The following is a 26,776-nucleotide window of genomic DNA, read 5'->3' as shown; positions in this document are numbered from 1 at the left end:
CAAGACTGGACAGCTCATCCACTGGTAGGGCACATCACACATTCACCAATACATTTGTTCTACTCTCAGAGAGGTACTGTAAACACAACTGAGTGCCCTACATTCACAACAGTGTCTGGTGCTCCATGAATCTGAAACCTTCTAAGTTCTTAGTAACTGATTTAGATTCAGGCATCCCCTGAATCGAGTGAACATGTTTGGCCATGACGGACGAACCGACTGACAGGTAGATAGATAGGCTGACATGGATGGATGGATGGATGCAGACAGACAGACGGACGGACGGACGGACGGACGGATGTTTGATAGATAGATAGATAGATAGATAGACAGACAGACAGACAGACAGACAGACACACAGACAAAACTAGATAGATAGACAGACAGACAGACAAAACTAGATGACAGACAAAACTAGATGATGGATGGATGGATGGATGGATGGATGGATGGATGGATGGATGGATGGATAGACAGACAGACAGATAGACAGACACACAGACAAAACTAGATAGATAGACAGACAGACAGACAAAACTAGATGACAGACAAAACTGGATGGATGGATGGATGGATGGATAGATAGACAGACAAACAGACAAAACTAGATAGACAGACAGACAGACAAAACTAGATGGATGGATGGATGGATGGATGGATGGATGGATGGATGGATAGACAGACAGACAGACAGACAAAACTAGATGACAGACAAAACTGGATGGATGGCTGGATGGATGGATAGATAGGCCAAAAGACAGCCAGAACTAGATAGACAGACAGACAGAACTAGATAATGTTGTCTTCAAGGCTTGTGCACCATTCCCAAGAGTCTTAGCCACAGAATCATTAGCATATGAGCAAAAATGTTCCCCTCTCTCCCTGTCTGTCTTTCCCTGTCGTGAGATTGTGGCAATTGCACACACATTATTTGCACATGTACATACGCCATTCTATATTATACGTAGGTCCAATTATTTGTAAGTCTATTTATACTCTTACCTTGTTTTATATTCTGTTTCACTGTAATGAGTGCACTTGTTTCTCCTATCACAAAAATGTAATTCCTTGTGTACGTGAGAACACTTGGCAATAAAGTGCATTCTGATTCTGGTTTGTGGATACAGCACAATACCTCTGTGGTATTGCAGCAGTGTGTATTGCAGGGTTATGGGCCAGTTAGGATGAGGAATTGAGTGGGAGTCTCAGAGAGGTGATGCCACTGTAAAGTAGACCCTGTAGAGTGTGTCTGCTACAAGAGGAGACAATTAAACTCAATCACTGCAGCTTATTGCTCCATATCAGCAAGATGCAGCAACCATACACTGACTCTAACTGAGCAGAGTGCAAAACACACACACACACAAATAGAAGGCCATAAATATATTTTAGATTGACTGTGACCGTTCAAGCACTTTATTTCAAATGAAAGCTATTTTGGTGTATAATTGTAGATCTTTGCCCTCTTGAAAATGTGTGAGTGTAAACAAAATTGCATAATGCTTAATTTTAATGGAAATTTAAACTGGTTGGGACACATGAGGACAATCATTTAGGGATTAAATTGCAGGGAAGGATAAATAATATTTGGATAGATTTGCAATAGTCAGTGTTAAAATATGTCCCGTGTTGCCAGGCATGTGTCAGCCCTCTTGAAAGGCACTGATGCACATATTCTGCAACACACACAGACACAGTGCTCAGAATAATAATAGGCCATTTTACTGGCTCGCCTTCCACTAACCCAGATCTTCCACTAGACTACAGCCCTACAAGCACACACACGTTTATTTTACTATGATGGTGGGGTCTTTCTATTATTTTATACTGAGCAAATTACATTTTCTGTCCTCTGAATGTAACCATTACAAACCTTTTTGCATTTTTACATTTTTATTTAAGAAATGTTCTGGGTTTAATACAATCTATGACGATTACCTCGTCCCTCGATTATTAAAAAGTACCTTACATTAAAGTATTTACAATGGAAGTGAATGCGGCCAGTGCATAAATATTAAAATACACATTATTTCAAAAGTATAGCCACAAGACGTAAACATTGTATGTGTAAACATGATTTTAGTCAAATCACTTACTAACCATACCAGTGTAAATTTATGTCCAATATTGCAACTTTGTTGCCATGACGACGACATGTCGATAAAACTTGCAAGCGATTTTATCACACTAAAATCATGTTAACATATAATGTTTACGTCTTGTGGCTATACTTTTGCAACAGTGAGTATTTAAATGTTTATAGACTGGCCCTATTCACTTCTTTGTAAGTGCCTTACTTTTTGTAATAAAAAAGGGTCATGTCAAAATTATTTTCTGTGGCAATCAACATTATTTACATTTACATTTATGCATTTGGCAGACGCTTTTATCCAAAGCGACTTACAGAGCCCTTATTACAGGGACAATCCCCCCGGAGCAACCTGGAGTTAAGGGCCTTGCTCAAGGACACAATGGTGGTGGCCGTGGGGATCGAACCAGCAACCTTCTGATTAACAGCCCTGTGCTTTAGCCACTACGCCACCACCACTCCATTATGCCACAAATGCTGTCGACTGAGCTTACCTTGTTTTGAACCTGCAATATTCCTTTAAGATATTAGTTTGTATGTTTAATAAGATGTTTCCCTTTAGGTAATCCACACAATGACAGAGATTTCAGGTTTTACTATCGTTGTGGGTACATCTGGCAAAACCACAATGTAGGCAATTCCTTACATATACCCAATCACACACAGACCTCCATCCAAAACTCACAATTAAATCCTATGATTAAGTACTACAAATCATACTCCAGCAGAACTTCCCTTTAAACACACTACAAAAACAATCAAGCATTCACAAAAACTTGTGAAGAGAAAGCACATGTATACGCAAATATGTGCACTCAATAGCGGCTTTCCTGCTCTATTCAACGTCTTCAGTGATCCAGGACTCTTAGTGTGTCAGCCATAGTCTAAGAGCTCCAACACACAAAACAAACAGTTTTTTTCTTTTTATTATTAATGTGAAAACTATAAATATTTACACTAATATCTCAATGATACAGTGATATTTAATAGCACACTGCCTCCTATTGGTACAGCTTGTATAATTCACTGTTTTAATCTTAATTAGAATTTTAATCAAAACACATTTAAGGGTGGGTATAAGTGCTTGCACACCTGTGTGTGTGTGTGTGTCAATGACACACAACAATGCTAGAACTGGAGAACCTGCCTAATCAACACTCAAATTGAAGGTTCAATAGAGAAGCAACTAGAAGGAAGCCAAAACCAAATTAAAAATGGTCTTCTAATAACTTGCTTGGCAAGCGTCATCATAAGCTATATGGTTTGGAACAACGTGAGGGTGATTAAATTATGACAGAAAATGTATTAATGGGTGAACTATCTCTTTAACAGATACAAACTGTCCAGTGATCAGGATCTTTATCAGACATTGCCATAAAATGAGAGACAGATGGATTATCATCATGTACTGGGTCACTTTTCCAACATTATATCGTAGAGCTAAAGTGCCTTGAGTGAAATGACGGTCAGACAGAGAAAAAAAAATCTATTTTACATCCAGACCTCTTCCCTGAGGTCACTGCGGTCATTGATGGACACAAAGAAAAGCATATAGAAGATGGCAGAAGTGAGTACCGTTGTGGTTCTCTTACTAAGTGCCATGTAGAGGCCACCCAGAGTCCATTCAGGGTGACCTTTGACCTCAGCTCCTTTAATGCAAGAATTTAAACATATGTCCAATGACAATGTCTACAGAGCCCTGACAGAGGCGAGATGTCATCCAACATATCACCTTTCATTTGCTCTTAATTCAAATATGACTGGGTGAAAGGGAGGTCAAAAGGTATAATATAAAACATTTAGGCATGAGAGAAGAAAATGCACCTTAAACCAATAATTCACTCAAAAATAACAATTTTACCATGTACTCATCCTCATGTTGTTCCAAACCCATATACTGTAACCATCTTCCAGGGACACAAAAGGAGATGTTAGGCAGAATGTTAGTCTCAGTCAGCATTCATTTTCATTGTATCTATTTTTCCATTAATACAAGTGAATAGGTTTGGAACATCATGATTATGACTCAATTATTCATTTTTGAAAACAGCAAATAAACTTAAACGAAAAACTAAGATAAAAAAAAACGTAAAATATTTTTAAACTAATTAATTGCATAGTTTTCTGTGATTAATCACAATGAATCATGGTGCATGTTACATTAAAATAAACATTAAAATATAATCATAAATATATCTACTCTGTCTCAAAGAAATTGTTTAGTCATTATTTATTTTAATTATTTAAAATAAAGTAAAATAAAATAAAATATAATGCATTTTAATTGCACACATTTCACAGGTTTGATACAAATATAAGTATACATGCCATAAAATTAGTGGACATGCTGTAATTAAAACTTGGGCAAAATCTTACATTTTCCAGTGGAAATTTTTTATAATAGGATCAAATGGACAGATTCAATTTATAGAAATCTTTATTTGCAAGATATATTTAAATGTGCATTGCCAATGCATTAATAGACACTATATTTACAGATATAAAACAAATTAAGTGCTGAAGTTTAATTTGCTGAATGTTAAAATCTCAAAACTATTATTTTCTCTGGCTGCCAATCAGTCTCTATTGCACGCACGTGTCTCTCTCGTGCGGTTTCGCTTTTGACAATGGTTTAGATGACAGTGCGTGAGCGTTTTTGGACATTATGAAGAGGTACGGCAGCTTGCCCATATCTCTAATGGCTCACCGCTTGTGGGAGGAGTCTCACTTCCCTGTGTACCTCCTGTACATTTATACAGTTGAAGTCAGAAGTTTACATACATTTAAGTTGAAGTCATTAAAACATATTTTTCAACCACTCAACAGATTTAATATTAGCAAACTATAGTTTTGGCAAGTCGTTTAGGATATCTACTTTGTGCATGACACAAGTAATCTTTCCAACAATTGTTTACAGACAGATTGCTTCATATTTCATCAACTATATCACAGTTTCAGTGGGTCAGAAGTTTACATACACTAAGTTAACTGTGCCTTTCAGCAGCTTGGAAAATTCCAACCTTTTTACACTTAGCCAATTAGCTTCTGATAGGAGGTGTACTGAATTGGAGGTGTACCTGTGGATGTATTTTAAGGCCTACCTTCAACCTCAGTGCGTCTTTGCTTGACATCTTGGGAAAATCTAAAGAAATCATCCAAGACCTCAGGGAAAAACTGTGGACCTCCACAAGTCCTTGGGAGCAATTTCCAAATGTCTGAAGGTACCACATTCATCTGTACAAACAATAGTACGCAAGTATAAACACCACGAGACCACGCAGGCATCATGCCACTCAGGAAGGAGATGCATTCTGTCTCCTAGAGATGAATGTAGTTTGGTGTGAAAAGTGCAAATCAATCTCAGAACAACAGCAAAGGACCTTGTGAAGATGCTGGAGGAAACGGGTAGACAAGTATCTATATCCACAGTAAAATGAGTCCTATATCAAAATAACCTGAAAGGCTGCTCAGCAAGGAAGAAACCAATGCTCTAAAACTGCCATAAAAAAGGCAGACTACAGTTAGTTGCACATGGGGACAAAGATCTTACTTGGAGAAATGTCCTCTAGTCTAATGAAACAAAAATGTAACTGTTTGGCTATAATAATCATCAATATTTTTGGATTAAAAAAGGTGAGGCTTGCAAGCTGAAGAACACCATCCCAACTGTGAAGCATGGGGGTGGCAGCATCATGTTGTGGGGCTGCTTTGCTGCAGGAGGGACTGGTGCACTTCACAAAATAGATGGCATCACAAGGAAGGAAACTTAAGTGGATATATTGAAGCAACATCTCAAGACTTCAGCCAGGAAGATAGGTCGCAAAATGGCTTAAGGACAACAAATTCAAGGTATTGGAGTGGCCACAAAGCCCTGACCTCAATCCGATAGAACATTTGTATATATAAGGCACTGCGATTACTATTGCATCATACCGCAATATGAAAAACGTCATAGAATGTGTCACATAAAAGACACTTCCACAAAGAAAATTAAATGACAGCGGCACACACCTATCCATCTTATTCAGGTTTGTTTGATTGAAATAATAGTAATTGCATTATAAGCATCCACATTTCTTTAGTAGTCTTTATCAGTAGCAACTTAAACTGAATGGTGTTCCTTCAGGTGCAGTTTGTGTTGGACTTGTTTGGCTGCTGGTGATGTCATGAAGTATTCCTCCATTATGTATTCATAGAGCACTGAAATATGCTGCCCACTTGTGAGCTATCATGCACAGATGGAACACTCAGTGATCTCTTACCCCAAAGTACTCACTCAGATACAACATGCCATAATTAAATACAAAATAAAACAAACTAGATGGCACATATAAAAATTAATTAGACTTAATATAAAAGCAGTGAAGGAAGAACAAGGAAATGCTGAGTAGCAGATTTCAAAACATCTTTTAGGTTGCCTACATAAAAATGAGTTCCTTTTTAAAGGGATAGTTCACCCAAAAATGAACCTTTTGTCATTGTTTACTCACCCTAATGTTGTTCCAAACCCGTATGACAAGCTTTTTCTCTATTATAAAACAAGTAATAGTGACCTTACCTTAACAAGCACCAGTAATAAGAAAGCAAAATGGAACAAACAGGTTATTGTAACCCGCTCACACACACACAAGACGAGACAGTCACAATGTAAATCCAAATTGCTTTTTATTTTAAAGAGCAGGCGAAGGTACAGTGGGGAAAATCCAGAGGGAGAATGGTCGAGGTAAGCGTAGGGTCGAGAGCCGGGGAATCAGGATATAACAAAAGGGCAAATCTACAAATAGAGTGGTCAAGGAAAGCAAGGGGTCAAAGCCGGGGTAATCAGAATCAGAATGCCAAGACTAGTGGGAGCAAAAGACAGGGGAACAAGGGGAGCTGGCAAGCTAAGAGGAAGACAAGAGGAGTTCAAAACTAGACGAGACTAGCGGGGGGCAAAGACACGGGAAACTAAATACAATAACCAACAAGCGGGAGACGAATGTGCTGTGATATTTATAGAGACGAGTGCAGGTGTAAACAATGACAGGTGATAGGGACGAGTGCAGGTGTATACAATGAACAGCGGGGTTCGTGACAGTTATAGATAGTTCTCATTATAAAGTTGTTAACAGACTGCTGTGATGGCGCCCAGGGAAAGAAGGTTTTTGCACACCAATCATGTTCATAAGGAATATTAAAACCCAACAGCTCTTTTGGATTATGACAGTCAATCTGAACTTCATAAAAAAACTCCTTTTGGGTTCATAATACACATCTAGTATGCGAGAATTAATGGAAAAGAAGATTCTGTGTGTTGGTTCTATGCAATAAAGTAGTAAACCCTTGGACAATATTCTTAGCTTGCTCTACAACTTTAATTAAAACAGTGGATTCAATGCGCTTCAGTTCTGGCATGTGAATGATAGTCCCTCTGGATCTGGATTTGAATCTGAATTCACATGGTTAGCCACTTTACTCACTCTGTTTTATGACTATTTTGCCTCCTACCTGCTATAAATCTTGGGTAATTCTGACTTACTTTGAATAAATAAATAAACGAAACTAAATAAATAAACGAAACTAAAAAAAAAATTAACATTTCTTGTTGCACTTAAATCTGTTTTGTATACTATTCTGATGACAGTGAAACTTTGTAATATGGCACTTTTGGTACCACTGTCTCCCTAAGATGATTCGCTGATGTTTTTTCCTCTTTTGTAAGTCGCTTTGGATAAAAGCGTCTGCCAAATGAATAAATGTAATGTAAATGTAAACGAAACATCCTAACATCCCTTGAGGAACTTTCGCTACATGTAAGTTATTCATTCTGAATGATATTTCAGAATTAGTTTTACAGTAATTATGTTCAGTAAATGGTATGGAATATCTGTCTAATTTTAAATTATGAATTCATTTTAATTTGTGGACCCTGGACACTCGTCTTCACACTGTTTAATTGATTCAGCGATGGGTATAGTGTTGGTTTAACATGACTAAACTTGTCTGTAATGCTAAAGACGATGCACCAGGCCAATAAGGCTGCAAAAGTCAGCTCTCGTGAGTGGAGTTAATGCAAAACAAGGGAATTTATCAGCAGTCAGGGTCGAGACTAGTCTTCTAGTGTTGCACATTTGTTCTACACCCACAACCAAACTTAAATATTCATCCAGGTTTTAACTGCATCTCATTAAGATACGAAGAGTGAAAAATTTGAAAATGTGGGAGTGAGAGAGAGATGTTCAGACATGGGTCGAGTTAAAGCCTTGACTGTTCTGATGGATCTAAATTGGTTTGGCAAAAGATTATCTTCCTCCCCACAGATAACGGACAGCTTGATTGGACTGTTGGGACAGGGCAGCACATCTTGAACTTACTAAGCTAGAGATGGAAAAGCCTTTACTGCAGAGAGATGTAAAGAAACTGATTTCCACAGGTAGATGGTGACCATGGCACACAAAATATGATCCATGTTAAGTGTTTTAGTATCTGTATTTGATGGATCTTCAGATCCTGTGGCAAACTGCCCAGCAAACTGCCCACTGGATGCACACTTCAGAATTTAACCAGATGCAGTATGCCATATAGGTATTGTTTGCTTACAGTATCATGAATACTACAGTAGATTCAATAGAACAGACACGTAAGAGTTATTAGTTCATGAATCAGACTACATGGGTCACACTTTTTTGTAGTATGTTTCGTGATATAGATTTAAAAGAAACGACTCGTAAAGACCCATTAATTCAGGAATCAGACCACAATGGTCATGCTGTAGATTCAAAAGAAATACATCATAAAGACCCATTCTTTCGGGAATTGGACCACACTGGTCGTGATATAGATTTAAAAGAAATGACTCGTAAAGACCCATTCATTCAGGAATCGGACCACACTGGTCGTCCTGTAGATTCAAAAGAAACGACTCGTAAAAACCCATTCTTTCGGGAATCAGACCACACTGGTCGTTCTATAGATTTAAAAGAAATGACTCGTAAATACCCATTAATTCGGGAATCGGATCACAATGGTCATGCTATAGATTTAAAAGAAATGACTCATAAAGACACATTCTTTCGGTAATCGGACAACACTAGTCGTGCTATAGATTTAAAAGAAATGACACATAAAGACCCAATCATTCGGGAATCGGACCACACTGGTTGTGGTGTAGATTTAAAAGAAATGACTCGTAAATACCCATTCTTTTGGAAATCGGACCACACTGGTCATGCTGTAGATTCAAAAGAAACAACTCGTAAAGACCCATTCGCGAAATAAGAAATATCAACAGATTTTGTCCTAAACTTTATTCTAAACGCCTATTATTTCTGTATTTTGGAAAATGATGAATACAGAAGTCAGAAATTATTGTTTATGTTGCAAACAGATCACAAAGTAAATGTGTGATTAAATGTGTAGGCCTACATGTGTCATTTATTTTAGCATATTTCTATTTCATTTCTATTTGCTGTATTATTTGCTGATTGTTGTTGCTGTTAATTATCATAATAATAACTTTAATAAAGTATTCATAATAAATAATATAATAACTGCTATTTCAAAAGATCCAGCTCATATAAGTCATTTGTTCAGGAATATGAGTGCATTTAACGCCCAGTACATGTATGTTTCACATGTTTTAAAGAACCGGCTCATTGGAGTCATTCATTCGAGAACCGGGCCACATTGGTCCCGCTGTAGGTTCAAAAGAAATGACTCATAAGAGTCATTTATTTGGGAATCAGACCACACTGGTCACGCTGAATATTATGCAATGTAGATTCAAAGAACCAGCTCTAAAGAGTCATTTGTTCAGGAACAGAACTGCACTCGACGAGCTGTATGTTTCACATTGTAGAACAAAATGGCTCATAAGAGTTATTCATTCGTGAACCTGACTACACTGGCCACACTGTATATTTCTCCCTCCTTAGAAGGACCGACTAAAAATCTTCGTATGACAAACGCACTGCACTATATGTTTCACACTGATGATTTTTAATCATTTTTTCAGTGTTGTAGTGCCGCTGAATGGTAGCAGGACCACATGGAGTGGTGGTGGTGCAGTGGGCTAAAGCAAATAACTGTTAATCAAAAGGTCACATGTTCGATCCCCATGGCCACCACCATTGTGTCCTTGAGCAAGGCACTTAACTCCAGGTTGCTCTGGGGGGATTGTCCCTGTAATAAATGCACTGTAAGTTGCTTAGGATAAAATTGTCTGCCAAATGCATAAATGTAAATGTAGCACAAGAAACATTGTCAGAGTATTTTAGCACAGTGTTACGTTCGCATAGGTGAAAGAATGTGCATTTGAGAACCGTTAATGGAGCTCAGTAACACAATTTTGTTCCAACATTTTTTATTTTTAAATAGAACCGGTTCTCAGTTCCACCCCAAGAAAGCATATTTGAATGGAGTAAGTGTGCGTCTAACTAGCACAAAGGAACATTAAACACAAATCATTAACAGGAAAATTTAACCACTCTGTAAATCAAGACCAACAATTGCTAAAAGTGATTTGAACCTTCCAAATCTGAGCATGCTTGAAACTAAAGTATTCGCATAACTTGAGCTCTGTCCCTGATGCAGTATTTAGTATTGGATTAAAAATCCTTATCAGATCCACATTTCGGTCATTGATGCTTTATGAGAGATTGCTCTTGTCTTATATGAAACAGGTGTTTGTGTTCACATGCAAAAGGCATTTGTTTGTCCCAGGCCAGATGTGCAACCCCCTCTGTGTTTACATGCGATCCTGAAGAGAAGATCACCATTTTCACTCTGAAATGGGTGTTTCACTTAATGTGTTCGTAATTACGGTACAGAGTGACGGTCAGAAAACAAGCAAATAAAACGTATTCTTTCAGGAATCTCAACAAGCAAACTCACGGACACATCTCCAAAGAAACTCATGCACTTGGGGCATTCACAGAGGAAAAAGACTCAAGGGATGGGAATCGTAAGGAACATAATGATTCTGGTTCTGATTGTGATTGTGATTCCAGCTCCTTAATGATTCCATTTTAAGTAAAATGTGTAGTGATTTCTATGTTTAAATGTACAATATTAGTGGGAAAATTAGGCATGTAAATTTATATGGAACCAACCCTGAACATGAAATGATCAAATTTAGCTTTGAAGACAAAAAACTTGAAATTACAGCATGGATTCACAGTAGGTAACATGAGGACGGAACAATATCCTTGCAGCTCTGTGTGTGGGCAGACACTCAATGCGGCATGCTGACACCGTTCGCACCACTGCGTGAGATTTGGTGTGACTCCCTGCCGATTTGAGAGCGCGACCCCTGCCAACAACGCCACGAGCGGTGAAGATGAAAATAAAAGCGCACTTACTCTGGCAAGAAGGTTGATGGGGTCCAGGCCAGCTGGTAGCTGAGATAGATCACAATTCTCCTCACCGAGATACACCTGGAGTATAGAGCAAAGATGCCCCAGGCCTTTCTTCTTATTATCACTCATGTCCACTAGATCTTAACACATCAAGGAGACAACGGTTTCAACATTTGACAACAGTGATTATATCAAAGGTTCATAAATATTCCATTCCATTATTACCATATTCATGTACCATGGCTTTTGCATGGTACCCCAAGGTATTTTAAATAATTGACCTGTTTCATGTTACATCACTGTATTACTGTGCCACCATGTTTGTGAACAAAATTCCAAATTCCTTCAGTGTGCTGTGCTGTGGGATGTGACAAAAGGAGGCAACATTTTTGTTTCTATTTATAAATCTTGAAAAAGTGATGCTGCTGTTTACTAACCAGCAATTGAGGAGGAGAGCAGGGATAAAACACTTCTTTACTCATTTATTTAGACATGTCATTTATTTGTACCCATGAAAATTATATTAATAACATAATTGATTTGAATATAATTAAACTGGAAATGCACATTGGAGGTGAAATTCATAACACTCAGACTGTATAAAGGTATGTCATAATTGTACTATAAGTGGTATAATGTCAATGTACAGTCCTATATATGAAATGTGTATATACTAATGTTAGTAAATGAAAAACACGTCATAAGATTATGAAGTACAGACTTTATTCACACCATCAGACTTCAATGTAAACATTAATTATATACATGAATATGCCTCGGTTGCTTTCTGAGTTAAAAGCAGCTCTTGTTCTTACAGATGGGATCATCACAGACGTTATGTAATATTGTGACCAAATCCGACCAGAAAATGACACAAAATCATTTTTAACTTCTGAATGAGAGATGCTTAAGGTGATGTACCAGTAGACGTGTGTACGCATCGTTCACACAGTGACATCAGACTCGCCGGTGTACAAATATAAATCGTGGATAAAATATATTTAAATGTCAGCGAAAGTCGAATTTGGCTATATTTATGGTGACTTAAAGACCTGTATACTCTTTTTCTGGGACAATTTTTTCTGTTTTTCTTGATATCAGTTCCCCTGTGTTTTTCCATTCACCATCATTATGGCGAATTTATAGCTTGATATTGCGGTTTCAAGGAAAAAGGGATGTCACTGAAACAGGTCAATACAATGGTACTACCAAAACACTACTGTGTTATGTCTAGTAGCTACTGTATATATTGTGTAGTACAATATAGTATTGTCATAGAAGATGTCCACATAAATTGGTATGACATTTACATTTAGTCATTTTGCTTTTATCCAAAGCGACTTACAAATGAGGAACATATCAAGCAATTTGTTAAACAAAATCCAACAATATCTGTAGTAGTCTTGAAATTACCAGAGCTTGGACAAGGACCTGTGTAGCGTATTTCAGACAGGAAAGTTCTGATTTTTCCTGATGTTGTAAAGCACAAGCCTGCAAGTTGTTGAGATACAGTAAGTTGATCATCGACCACCACTCCCAGGTTCCGGGCTGTCCTGGATGGTGACAACAAACATGGTATGACCATGGAACAAGGTTTTACCATGGTATATGTCCAAAAAACTTGGTGCATGTCCAAAAAAGCATTGTATTATTAAGGTACATGACCAAAAAACATGGTTTAACCTTGGAACCAGTCCAAAAAACATGGTATTACCATAGTTCAAATACCAAAAACTAGGTATTAATATGGCACATGACCAAAAAACATGATATTACTTTAGTACAAACAACATTGTATTACCATGGTACAGTTCCTGTCCAAAAACATATTACAATAAGTAAGTATTAAGGGCCAGCGTTTAAACAGAGATTTTGTATAAACTGTATAAAGATTAATGACTAATGTCTTTGAAGTTTATCCTGGATTAACTGCATAAATTCACACTGTTGCTTTGCCCTTTGTTAATTGGCCGATGAAGGCTTTTGTTGGCAAATAATTAAAAGTCTATGTATTCCATTTTAAGTGTGTAGTCCATCATTAGACCGAGGTGATGCAGGCAGAGATCAGTGAGGTGAATCGCAGTTCAACCGGCCAGTAATTTCGGCGAGGTCTATCCTAAATCCAAGGTTCAGGCAGTGGCATATGAATCATCCCATGTCTTATGGTTGGAGTTGGCATCAGTTCATCCCCTGAAGTCCACCGTAATAGTCTGAAAGGATGTTTGGCTGGCACCGGCTGCGTTTAGTCATCATCACTCAGAGACACGTAGCAGTGGAGTCTGACACCAAGCAGGAACGGAGGTGGATCTGGCCGGCTCTGGTAACCTCGGGATATGAATCAAGGATGAGACAGGGAAACAAATATAATAATATTAGCATAGATGGCATTAAATTCTTCTCATGAGGAAAATTATGAGACACTGTTTTCTGTGGTACTGTGACAGATGATTGCAAATTCGAAACGTCACCCCAACGCCTTCAGCCAGAACCAAAGTGTTGCTCACTGTACTACCCGAATCTGAAACAGTATATACCGGCTTCTCTTTCTCACGGACCTACACTAGCATTTGGATACGTGTCCCTAATTTATTAAACTTCTCCATCAGCCTGACTAAATCCTTACATTTATCACATGTTAACCCCACACTGCTGATGGAAGAAGCTATAGTAAACATGTGCTATGCAATACAGGAAGCAATAATATAAGCGGATGCAATGGCTTACCGCAATTGTTTGTTGCTGTTGTTGTTGTTATGGTTGTTCTTGAGTGGCGATGGATTGAGATCAATGTGAATCCCTAACACAATTGTTTGCTGTTGTTGTGTTTGTTTCTGATCAGATGTTTGAGATTGATGCAATTATCTGTGTAAAACACAGAAGAGAAAACGAATGCACGCAGTCGAAATGCGAGATGTAGACAAGCGTAAAAAAGACAATGGGTGCACGCAGTAATATACACACAGTTTAAACAGTAGAAAAGCTGGGAAAAATATGAAGCATGCAGTAAAATAAAACAATGAGCGTAGACGAATAAGCACTGCTATCAGACTAGCAAGCTACAAACAGACAGACTTGTACAGCATGCCGGCAGCAGCCGAAGCAGGAAACAGAGTCAAGACAACAAACACACAACTTAATTAGCCTGGAGAAAGTTCAGGTAGTATGTTATCAGTTTTACATGTTACAACATGCAGAAGTAAACAACACTGGGCTGATATGACAAAAACATGAAAGAGATTAATGAAGAAAAACGAGGGTGACGCACAAAAGATGGGAAATGAGAAAATGGAGATGGAAAAAGTGTGTATTTGTATTTGAATCTGCATTTGTGAGCTCGGTCGATGATGAAAGTATAGGGCATTTTGCTTGTTGTATTGCTTGTGTGTAAATATTGTGTACAGGTAGATAGATCTCTCCTTTAGCTGGTTGATCTGGCCAAGTTGGCCTTAGCTGGTCTCTTGGCTGGTTTTAGAGGGGCTTTTGGCACTTTGTTTGCTAGTCAGGCTGGAAATCAGTTTAAACCAAGTAACAAAGCTGTGAGTCTATGTTAAGAGATTTGTGTGTGTGTGTGTGTGTGTGTGTGTGTGTGTGTGTGTGTGTGTGTGTGTGTGTGTGTGTGCGTGTTTTTGTGATTTACGAGGACAATTTTGTAAGTTACAAATTAGTAATTACAAGGGTATTATGCTATAAATGTGATTTATGAGGACATTTCTAGTGTCCCCATAATTCAAATCGCTTAAAAATCATACTAAACAATGTTTTATTGAAAATGTAAAAATGCAGAAGGTTTTCTGTGAGGGTTAGGTTTAGGGGTTGTGTTAGGTTTAGAGGATAGAATCTATAGTTTATACAGTATAAAAGTCATTATGTCTATGGAGAGTCCTCATAATGATAGGTAGACCAACGTGTGTGTGTGTGTGTGTGTGTGTGTGTGTGTGTGTGTGTGTGTGTGTGAGCGTGTATTTATCACTTTGTGGGGACCAAATGTCCCCATAAGGATAGTAAAACCCAAAATTTTTGACCTTGTGGGGACATTTTGTCGGCCCCCATGAGGAAAACAGCTTATAAATCATACTAAATTATGTTTTTTGAAAATGTAAAAATGCAGAAAGTTTTCTGTGAGGGTTAGGTTTAGGGGTTGTGTTATGTTTAGGGGATAGAATATAAAGTTTGTACAGTATAAAAACCATTATGTCTATGGAAATTCCACATAAAACATGGAAACACTACAGTGTGTGTGTGTGTGTGTGTGTGTGTGTGTGTGTGTGTGTGTGTGTGTGTGTGTGTGTGTGTGTGTGTGTGTGTGTGTGTGTGTGTGTTTAGGTATACAGGCAGAAAGTGCCCTGTGTTTCCAGGTTGTAGCATTAAAATATGTGTGAATGTGAAAGTATAGCTCCAGTCGTGTGATTTATGTTGGCTTTGCCATACATATGGGCTTTTCCATTAACCCTCCTGCTCTGAACCATTTCCTTCAAACACACCATCAAAGAACTGTAGTGTGTTCACTGCTGCTGCGGCAGATAGAGCGAACGCTTGATCCACGGCAACAGCTCACAGCTCGTATCTCTCTCTCTCTCAGACACACAAAAAACTACTCACAAAATTACTGTCATAAACACACAATAGAAAACTTCAGATTCAAATCATAAATCTGGTACATCTTCCCCCTGTTTAGTATATTTTATCATCTCCTTGGATATACTTTATTTTCTAACAACAAATAATAGAGCTCAGCAGCATCTCAGCTAAAATTCTGCATTTCTGTTTTTGGCTTGTCAGACTAATTGAAATGATAATACAAACTGTTTACAGCACACGTTAATAATTATATAGTAAGAAGCCAGGCCAGTGAAAGGTCCCAGGCACTTTCTGACAAAATACCCAATTACTTTTGAAAAGCCAAGGGCCCGAGGGCAGGTTTCACATTGCGGTCCACACTGAGAAAGGGAGGATAATCCATAACGTTATAATAAACTCCTGCTAGGATGTGACATTTATTCACCTTTAATCATAAGAAATCTAATCTTTCAACCTAGCAGGAAAAATTTACTGGGTGCTTTTGTCTGCCGCCCATTACCAACATGGCCTTTTACTCTGTATATTTCCAGTATTTTATATAGTACTACTGTATTAATGTTATATAATATAAAGAAAGGTACATGTTGTTGAAAGGATGTTAGACTTTCTCCATTTTTATGAGGCCTCAAATGCAACTGTACATTATAATATCCTGTGTTAGCTCCCACAAACAAATACTGTACATCCAGTCATGTACATGTAAATGACATTTATTCTTAAATGTTTCACTGTTTGCATCGTGTCCTAAGCAGACACAAAACAATAAATATTCAAACTTGTTACATTGCAATCGGTTACACGTGAAAACCATTGTCTTTTGGCATCACAGACATCAAACTGTTAAATACTTTATGAACATGTGCAAACAAGATTTGAGTGAGAACTGTAAATATGCCATACAACTACAAGCAGAGAGGGACTTACGTGACTGGTGTTCAGCTATCGAGTACATCTCATCCTTGTCACTTTCTGTTTGGCTGAGCTGTGGAGAGAGAGAAGATGATTGTAAGTGCAGTGCGTCAAGCTCCGTGGCTGAAACCAGCTGTAACACACAATCTACAACATGCTTGCAAGAAATGCAAAACATTCTTCAAGTGGGTCTGAAGTGGCCATATTCCCAATCTACAGCACGTGGCAGGTGTTCTGATACTGCATACCATTTTGATAATTATTCTTGAGACCAGACGGACTGAGTTTGTGGGGATCCTTGGCTGGAGGCGCTTGAGACATTTGCATTCTTTCTTGTGTTCGGGCCATGCTTGTTTCTGAGGGTGAAAGGAAGCACAGAACAAAATGAAGCAACATACACAAGATTTCAAACAAAACAAATCCATGTTACCCATCTTCAGTTGGTGCTCAGATCTACTGTATAACGTGCTTGCTGCATGGAGTCTCTCCTTAAAGGGAATTATGATAAAAGGCTGCCCTACAATTAAAAAAGACAAAGGAAACTTGACAACCAAGAGTGCCTGGAGAGGAGAGGGTGATTTGATAGTGACAGGTTTGCCATTTTGAAGCAATACAGTCTTAGTTCAGGAGATTGAATGTTCTGCAATTTGCAAATACTTCTAGAGTGCAAGTGACAGCCACATTAAAAGGAATAAAATGCATAATTCATATACACTGCCTTTATGTTGCGCCAGGTTTGACGTTGATGATGACTGGTCTATGAAGCTATTGTATGGCTTCAGAAGATTTGTACCATATTTTATGATACTTAAATGGCGCTTTGTAATTTTTTTTAGCTTGACAGCACTTGTGACCATTCACTTTCATTATATAGAAATAAAGTGGACTGGGCATTTTAAAATTTCTCTGTTTGTGTTCAATGGAAGAAAGAAAGTGATCCATCAGAAAGCTCCTATAATCCTTAAATGCATGAATGGGTCACCAAATATTATTACATAGAGTACCTCTCGTCTTAAGCGACTCGGCACACAAACTGATCTACAAAATACACAGATAGTGTCAAATTTTCAAGACAATTAGGAAATAATAGAATAGTATATACTCTGATATATTTTGATGTTTTATTTTTCATATGTCACAGAGATGATGCAATAAATATAGAACAGGATTCATTACTTCCACACTGAAATTTCATGAGATGCAACTGCCACATATGTATTTTCTCAGGCACTTTTTGAGTCAAAAAAGATGCACAGCTTACATAATTTCACAGGTTTTACGTGTTACGCTTGCTATAGTTTATTCTTCATCAAATAACAATGTCAAATGTAAATCAAATCAATCACTGACACAACAGCACCTGTCATGTTTCATCTTTCGTGAAGACGCTTATCACAGTAATGAGTTACATGCCCGCTGCCACCTGCTTTCCTCTAATTGCACTCCCTTCTTATTCCTTGTGTTTCCCCTCTTTCTTGGCCACTTTATTCTGTCACAGTTGGGGAGTGGGGAGGATAAAGGACCCAAAAGCAGAGAGAGAGAGTTCAACTATATTTATTCACAAGTTCTCAATAGTCCAGTCAAGGCACACCCTGGGCTGGCTGAAGAAGTTGGAGAACCAACAGCTGCCGAGAGCTAGTGAAGAGTGTGTTCGTATGGGGAATGTGTGCGTTATGGAAGTCTGTAGCACTCAGATGAGATTCCATAGAAACTGGTGAGGTGCAAGCAAAGCCCAGACGAATCTCCCGAGATGCGGGCAGAAATCGAGGAATCCTCCTCCACAGTCATGGGCACCAACTGGTGAGAGTGAATGCAAGAAGACAGGTAACCGCACATCAATAGACATGCAACCAACAGATACTGAAGCTCGTTCCAACTACACAATGTGTAGAGTTAGACTTCCCCGTAAACAGTGCACATGTGAACAGAAACAGAGAACAATAAACTGCCAAGACAGAGGAATAAGAAGGGAGTGCAATTAGAGGAAAGCAGGTGGCAGCAGGCATGTAACTCATTACCGTGATCCGCGTCTCCACGAGATCGTTCAGCGTTCTTATGGAAATGCTGATCGTTCGTCGGCTCCACCTGTGAGACATGAAAAAGAAACAACACTTAGAGCCGGCACACATGCCGGACCGTGACAGCACCACCTTGAGTAAGAAAATCATGTATAATATGTATGTGTACACACATGTGTAATAATTATTATTCACCATTGTCACATAAACATGATATAGTTATTTGTATGAATATAGAACGAATTTGTCTTGTAATAAACAATTAAATATACATTCACTTAACACTTTATTAGGAACACTATGGTCCTAATAAAGTGCCTGACATGGTCTTCTGCTGATGTAGCCCATGTCCCTCAAGGTTTGACGTGTTATGCATTCTGAGATGCTATTCTGCTCACTACAATTGTACAGAGTGGTCATCTGAGTTTCTGTAGCCTTTCCATCAGCTCTGGCCATTCTCTGTTGAACTCTCTCATCAACAAGGCATTTCCGTTCCCAGAACTACCACTCACTGGAAGTTTTTTTTGTTTGTTTTTGGCACCATTCTGAGTAAATTCTTGAGACCGTTGTGCGTAAAAATCCCAGGAGGTCAGCAGTTACAGAAATACTCAAACCAGCCCGTCTGGCACCAACAATCATGCCACGGTCGAAATCACTTGAGATAAAAAAAAATCCCCATTCAGATGGCTGATCTGAACATTAAAGCCTTTAAACTTTATCGCTTGATGAACTTTATCGATTGCCAGTCTCTGTACTATGAAGTCGCCAGTGGTCGTTTCTACTGCTGTCACTCTAACGTTATTGGCAGTGTTGGGTGTAATGCATTACAAAGTAATTAATTACTGTAATTAAATTACTTTTTCATTGAAAAAAGTAAAGGGATTACTTTTAATTTTTCAGTAATTTAATTACAGTTACTTTTGATGTAATTGTGATACTGCATAGAATATAGAATAATTCTATATAAAACAATAGTGAATTTAAAATCAACATTGAAAGTCTAATGTTAAAATGTATGTTTCTATTTTAATGCAGCCCCCTTAAATTCTTTGGCCAGTTTATGAATAAATTGTTTGATTTTATATGATTTATTTGAAAGAATTAAAAAGAAGAATTTCATGTCTATCCTTGTGTTTTTCACCTGGTCGAGGTTGATAAGGGTTTTAGAAAGTAATTAGTAATGCAATTACCTTTCAGACAGAGTAATTAGTAATGTAATTTAATCACAATGTAGAAGATGTAATTTGTAGTTAGTAATTAATTGCTTTTTTAGAATAACTTACCCAACGCTGGTTAATGGTGTACTGCATGTCTGGCCATGTGATGGTGCTGTTTTTTTTACATCAGTAATGAATGCCACTTTGGTGAATTAATGTACCAATTTCCTTCTGAAACAGCAAAATCTTTACATTATTCCAAACTTTTGGCCACCAATGTATATATGTATATATATATATATATATATATATATATATATATTTGGAATTTTTGCTTTTTTTCTATTTTCTATTTATTATATTCAGAAGAGAAAGGTTGAAAATACTAAAAAGGTGTTGGAATAACTCCAAAAATGGAATGAGGTCCCAGGTCACTAAAGACTTGAGGTATACATTAAAGGGTTAAGTGGCATTAGAGGTCTGAAAGATGCTGGAAAATTCTATGAACTTATAATGTGTTTCACAGGTGTATGGCTCCAAGCACAAAATACTTCTTGCGAGAACTCACACTGGACCTCATGCAAGAGTTTCCTAATATTGTCAGCCCATAAGCACTCATACAGAAACCGGGAGAACTTTAAAGAAACTATAAACAGCAGCACTGATGGACTGGCCAATATGTCTGTCAGATTTCACATAGAGTAAAATTATTGCATTAAATACTACAAGATACACTTATGAATGTTAAATATTTCTGAAGGGTTGCAACCTATATCACTGTGGAAAATGCATTTGAAAATAAAGGCATGCAGGGGTGCTATTTTATGTGGAATAATATGAAAAACAAAATCACTGCAAAAACAGTAAAAATATATATTTTTAATATGTTCTGTAATATTTATATTATTTGTATTTCTGCCTTCATACATGTTTCATGTTTATACATAAAAAGGTAAAGAAAAACGACAAATGGATCTGCACAAAATACACAAAGATACTTTCTCTGTCCTAAAATTTGATGCAATTAGCTTCTCAGGTAAAGCTTACTTGTTTTAATGATGTTTAGAAAGCAAAACATGGCAAAGATAAGTTTCCTGGCTCTGAAACATAACCTTCCACTGCACCTTAAAATACTCACATTATAATAACATTCACATTTTATTTATGTGTGACACTAATTAAAACAAGATCATTAAACCAAAATTAATTTTAGAATATTCTGACTCAAGATTTCATTATACAGTTGTTTGGAAAGCGCTCTGATTATAAGGATCCAACACAGTGTGTAAAGACTCCTTACCTGACACCAAGCATTGCAGTAACGGGCCGTCTTACACTGGGAACATCTCAACAGACATTTACCTCTGTTAAAAATAAATGAGAGAGAGAATGAACATCAGTTATTGCGGTTTATGTTGTTCTCAATGATTTGCCTTTTTACTTTGTGCACTCAAGGGTTTGTACGAGAATGTAAAACTACATCCTGAGGTTAAAGAAAAGAGGGTCTGGTTCAGTTTACAAGGGTTGTAATGAAGCATTCCTGCCCTGAATAACCATCACTTGTTTTTTAAGTGTATGTCTAATGACCACCTGTGCTTTGGAGTTTGGTCTATAACGGTTAATCTTCTAAAGTGTGGAATGTGGTTAACATGAAGAGATCAGATGCACAGAATAGCCTGAAAAACATTGTGAAGATATCTCAATAAATGGTTGAGATATCTCTATTAAAAAGTGCATTTAATGAGCCCCATATAGTGTTACAACACGTATAAGTCTCATGCATCTCTGCAATGTTTAAGCTATATTTACTACCATTACTTTTGCCTATGAGTTTTTTATATAGGCTTTTAAGTTTTTAAAAAGTGGATTTAAACTACTTGCTGCAAAAAATACATATAATTAAATTAAAATACTTGGAAAGACCAAGTGATAATAACTAAACTGCATTGAAATACAAAGAAATGCAAGGTCTAATAACTTTTTTCTGCATATCTTGGGGTTTCTTACAATGGATGCAAAGGATAAATGTAGATCAGGGATGTCAAACTCATAATATTATAACTAAAGAAGTCATGAATCAGCTTTAAAACCAATATTGCAGTATATGGAATTGACTCATTTCATTCGCCAGAGGCCTTTATAATACATCTATATACTAACACAAATGCAGGCCTGCATAAAAACAAATATAGTCCCACTGTATGGAGGCCTATATTTGGTCTGCTTTCTAGTCAAACTCCAACAGCATCAAATCCATCATGATCACACGGGAAATCAGCATGTTGTTTCCGACAGTACCAGTATCCTAGGATTGGCCACATTATGCTGACACACTGACAAGCACCATCTCCTAGCAGACATTTTTGCATTGGTTCAAGTGTGTTTACCTTCTCTTTTAGAGGGACAGAAAGCATGTTGCTTCAGCAGCGTGAAAGACCCGGGTTCACATCCCGCATTAAAATCAGGAAGTAAACTTGTTTGCAAAACCAATGGCGAGCGTGAATCCGAGGGTGTGTTTTGCCCCCTAACATTACAATTTTAACTCCACTGAGGGTTAGGTTTGGGGTTTGGGTTGGAGGGTACCTCTAATATTTTTCCTTGTACCTGTTCTTATTTTCATTATTGCCATGAGTGTTGTTGATCTGTGACAACTTAGCTATCTCCCAAATTATGCACTATACACTATGCACTTCAAATACACACTTTGCACTAAGCATAGTGTAGTATCATCCCAAATGGAACACTTCATCTTTTTTTACTACACGAAAGCATTGTCGTATAACAGCTGACAGAAGTGACATTTCAAACGCATGTGATGTGTTGAAGCTAGCTTAAGTGAGTAAGCCAACCTCAACATTTGTATCTAGGGCTGGCCGATATGGCCAAAAATATTCACAATATTCATTTTCATATCATTCGATATCGATATATATCATGATATACGGTGCATTCGGAAAATATTCAGACCCCTTCAGTATAAGGTATTAATATAAGAATTATGGAGGCCACTGCACTCTTGGGAAATTTTGATGCAGCCAAAAGATTTTTGTAGCCTTCCCCAGATCTGTGCCTCGACACATCCTGTCTCTAAGCTCTGCGGGCAGTTCTTTTGACCTCATGGATTGGTTTTTGCTCTGATAGGCATTTTCAGCTGTGAAACATTATATATAGACAGGTGTGTGCCTTTCCAAATAATGTCCAGTCAATTGAATTTGCCACAGGTGGACTCCAATCAAAGTGTAGGAACATCTCAAAGATGAAGAGAAATGGGATGCACCTGAGCTAAATTTCAAGTGTCATATCAACGGGTCTGAATATGTATGTCAATGTGATATTTCAGTTTTTTCTTTTGTAATAAATTATAAAAAATCTGGTTTTTGCTTTGTCATTATGGGGTATGGAGCATAGATTGATGTGGGGAAAAAAGTCATTTTAAAGCATTTTAGCACAAGGTTGCGACATAACAAAATGTAAAAAAAAAATGGGGTCTGAATACTTTCTGAATGCACTGTACATTGACATTTGCACATTGTACTTTTTTTTATTTCCAAGTTGGCAGAAGAAAAAAAATCCTAAACAGTCAAAACAGTCTATACAAAAAAAATGTATATTAAAATAATCTATACAATATTATAATATTGTACATAGTTTTATTAATCGAGTGCAGTTGGATATGAATGTTAAAAGATCATTTGTTCATTTTGAAGCATAATGACAGAACATCATTTTTACACTCAAATTATATTTATATTTTGTTACATTCAGATACCCAAGAATGGGGCCATAGAAGCCCTTGTGACTGAGGAATGATACTGTATGGGGTTCAGGAGAATCCCATGAGAGAAAATGTCGAAAACGCTGACTACCACACTTGGAAACGCAAGTTCGAATCCAGGGCATGCTGAGTGACTCTAGACAGGCTTCTTAAGGAACCAATTGGCCCGGTTGCTAGGTTGGGTAGAGTCATGTTAGGTTAACCTCCTCATGGTCACTATAATGTGGTTCTCACTCTCGGTGGGGCACGTGGTGTGTTGTGCATGGTTGCCGCAGAGAATAGACTAAAGCCTTGACACGCACTAGTTCTCCACGGTAACACGCTCAACAAGCCCTGTGATAAGTCACTACACCACAACGAGGATCTAGAGCACATTGGGAATTGGGCATGCCAAATTGGGGAGAAAAATGATTCGTGCAAAATGAAAAGAAACAATCTGCTGATAGTCTTTCTATCCTGTTGTAGCTTAAAAATGAATATTTTTAATACACACATGTAATAAATAAATGTGGTTTTGTTCATATATTTTTTCCCCCTCAATTCATCCAACGTGCTAACACACAAATACGTATTTGACACCCCTGATGTAGATGGCTATAAGTGTGGCTGTGTGAGAGTTTTTGACCCAAGCCATTTTTCTCACTCTGTCCTCATCTCTCTCTCGCTCCTTCCTGAGAGATAATAATCACAGAGAGTCCCATCTGGCAGAGACAGATCACCAGATCCATCTTGTTGCCATTCTGCTATTTAGAGGTAGGCTGATTTTTGAGCAAGCCCTTAACAAATCACTTTGGGGTGCTGTAGTTATTAACCAGCAGAGAAACTCCAGAGTGGCAGGCACATGATACTTCAGCAGGCTCATACAGCCAAAACCAAGCTCCATGAACCCTCCTCAGCACACACATAAAAAGCCTGATATTGACTTTTAGAGAAAGATGGTAACTCTGATGGTAATGTAGTAACCACAGTAAGTCATCATTTACAGTAGCTTAACACTTTTATGCAAAGCAACATACAGTGCACTTATTACAGATACAACTTCTGTTGCAAACTGGGGACAAGTCCTTTGCTCAAGTGCACAATAGTGATTAATTGACTCTTGAAGGGTTTAAACCTGTTGAGAGTGAAAGAACTTCAACTAGGGTTCAGTTGACTCATATAACACAAGCAGGTCCACAGAAACCTGTAAACAATCTGAGGCAAATCATGGAAGACTTTCCAACATCTAGAGCAGTTTAGCTGCCATAAAACTGCCCTCATTACTGTAGACAGGGTAATTCACAGAAACAGAGAAATCAGTATGATCTTTACTGAATACTCAGCATCAGAGAGGTCATGGTGTGTCAAGATTTTGCGGTGTAAAACACACTTTGATCTGATAAAAATACATATTCATAAATCAGAAAGTCAAGCATAAATTGAGCTAGAGTTGTGAAGCCAAAGTGCTTCTATTTCTGGATTTGGGAAAGCTGTGTTAATAAATTTGATTTTAATGATCAGACCTAAATCTGCAGTAAAAACAGCCACTTTGATTGTATTGATTCTAGATACAGACAGTAGAAGGCCGGGTAAGTGTTCTACAACTGATAAGAATTGCACAGAAATGCACTATTCCCACACTGCTCTCCACAATACTGAAATACTGCAGAACAGCAAACTTAAACTGATCTGACAAATTCATAAATGCATGATTCATATCTATGCAAATTTGGCAAAGGTTTGGGAATTTAATAATTACCATGTGTGTGGACTGTACAAGACAGCGAGAAAGAATGAGGTCATTCAGAGACTTAAATAAGGATAAAAAATGTCATGTGATAATAAGATTATTCCACAAATATGTCATTAAATAATAACCACTGATACAATCTCACAGAATTTAACTACAAATTAGTTGTTGAATGTCTTCATTTTTCCAAAAGAGGAATTCAATATTTTCCCTCTAATAATACTCACAAGAATGTATCCCGTACAGCGTGTACACTAATGATTCATTGAAGCATTTTATCCAAGATGCAATAATTAAGAATATACATCTTTGTTATTAAATTACAACATGTTGTAATAGCCCAGTCATTTTGTTAACCATTTCACTCTTCAATAAACTCATCATTGTGATATTTTAAAATAAAAGATTATTAGATGATTTAATTTTGTGCCTCTTTAGATGCTAAAACATTTGAGACTTTAATAGCTAAAGCTCAAAACATTGCATAATGAAGATCAAATTGATTTTAAATCCTCATACTCTTTCTCACCCAGTTAAAGTGAGGCCATGCTCCAATTAGTGTTTCTTTAAGGAATGGTGCAGTCAAAAATTAAAGTTCTGTAATTACCCTTTTGTTGTTCCAAACCAAATCCTTTTATTTTTTCAGTGGAACACAAAAGGAGAAATGTTTAAAGGTGCAGTCACATTTACATTCGCACTGCAAAATTCCCCAAGGAAATACAGTCATTTTAATGTGAATCCATGCGATCGTCCGGCGGCAATTCATTTCCTGGCAGGTGAATTCGAAGGTTGCTAGGTTTGGCAGTGACCTCTGTGTGGGCGGTGCTTCGTACACAGTAGCACTGTATATTCACAATAGAAAATCATATACAGTAATGTGCAAAAGTTTTAGGTACTTGGGAAAAATGTTGCATAGTGAGCATGTCTTCAAAAATAATGCCATAAAGAGTTTTCATTTATCAATTAACATCATACAAATTCCAATATTTGCCTTTATAACAGCACCAATTCTCCTAGGTACACCTGAATACAGTTTTTTGTTTGTGGGCAGATAGGATGTTCCAAGCTTCTTGGAGAATTCATCACATTTCTTCTATCTATTTTGGCTGTCTCAATTGCTTCTGTCTCTTCTTGTAATTCCAGACTGACTCAATATTCAGTGGGGACCATGCCATCTGTTGCATGG

The 26,776-nt window shown here is 37.5% G+C and overlaps 1 pseudogene; it reads right to left on the bottom strand.

The window, feature by feature from the left end:
- LOC127656775 (histone-lysine N-methyltransferase SMYD3-like) overlaps positions 1-26,776 on the bottom strand; it is a 226,002-nt pseudogene that overhangs the window by 179,530 nt on the left and 19,696 nt on the right.

This window comes from Xyrauchen texanus, chromosome 16 (genome assembly GCF_025860055.1).
Source record: "Xyrauchen texanus isolate HMW12.3.18 chromosome 16, RBS_HiC_50CHRs, whole genome shotgun sequence".
In the NCBI taxonomy this organism is placed as follows: Eukaryota; Metazoa; Chordata; class Actinopteri; order Cypriniformes; family Catostomidae; genus Xyrauchen; species Xyrauchen texanus.
This window is presented reverse-complemented; position numbering and strand designations above follow the sequence as displayed.